The sequence below is a fragment of the Piliocolobus tephrosceles genome, chromosome 8 (assembly GCF_002776525.5).
Source record: "Piliocolobus tephrosceles isolate RC106 chromosome 8, ASM277652v3, whole genome shotgun sequence".
Taxonomy (NCBI): Eukaryota; Metazoa; Chordata; class Mammalia; order Primates; family Cercopithecidae; genus Piliocolobus; species Piliocolobus tephrosceles.
In genome coordinates, this window is record NC_045441.1 from 1,637,412 (window position 1) to 1,638,668 (window position 1,257).

Genomic DNA, 1,257 nt, shown 5'->3' on the forward strand with positions numbered 1-1,257 from the left:
TCTGCCCACCTTGGCCTCCCAAAGTGTTGGGATTACAGGCGTGAGCTACTGCGCCCAGCCAAACCTCACTAAATCAGATTTTTGAGGTTTAAAGTCCCTTTTCAGGATTTGTCTTGCTTTTAGTTAAAGTGACCAGTTTCAAATTAGGCTAATTTTAACATTTGCTGTAAATAAAATTAGGGTTATCACATCATTTTTATTTTGCTTCATAATTATTCCAGTTCATCTGACTCCAACTCACTCCTGAGAAGTGTATTAGATATGGTATCTGCAGGTGCACATAGCAGGCTATTTGTACACATTTTTAATTTGAAAATCATCATCCAACAATAACTGGGCACCCTTCCCCAATCCATGGTGTGGCACAACCTTCTCAAATATGATGATGAGGGAAGACAACTATATAATAAGGTCCTTTATCAAAAGATAAGGTGTGTTTTTGTGACATCATGTGTTTTTGTCCAGAAAAAGTATCTCTGATTGGTTCAAAGGTACCTAAAAGTCTGACAGTGGCAAAGAGATGACGGCCCCTCTATGTTCTCTCGTGTGCAGATGTGTGATCAAGACCCCAGGACCTGGCTGAATACTGTGGCTCACGCCTGTAATCCCAGCACTTTGGGAGACCTAGGCAGGTGGATCACTTGAGCTTAGGAGTTTGAGACCAGACTGGGTGACATGGCAAGACCCCATCTCTAATACAGAAATTATCCGGGCGTGGTGGTGCACACCTGTAGTCCCAGCTACTCAGGGGGCTGAAGTGGAAGGATCACTTGAGCTCAGGAAATTGAGGCTGAATAAGCCAAGATTGTACCACTGCACTCCAGCCTGGGTGACAGAGTGAAACCCCATCTCAAACAAGCAAACAAACAAAAAAGACAGCAGGACCTGCAGAGATTTAATAGATGCATTTTCTGGGGAAGGTGTTTCCTTCAGGTGGGCACAGGGTGGAGTGAGTAGGTGAGAGGAGTTGTCAGGGAATGTGGATGGCGGTGTGGGAAGGAGTCAGTCTATGAAACTCGTAGTCATGGAGACCATATCCCAGAGATCAGAGCCTTCCTCTTCTTGTAGGTTACAAAGAACAGGGCACAGGGGAGTCAGCTGAGAGAAATGGGTGAACTGTAGAGACAATGAATGCTTCTTGCTGTGAATGGAGGTATGGTGGGCCTGTGGAAGCCTTTACCAAGGATTGCTAAGAAACAGATTTTGAAGGAATGTTCCCAAAGGGAGCCTCTTGCAAGTCAAGTGTTAGCCTGGGTT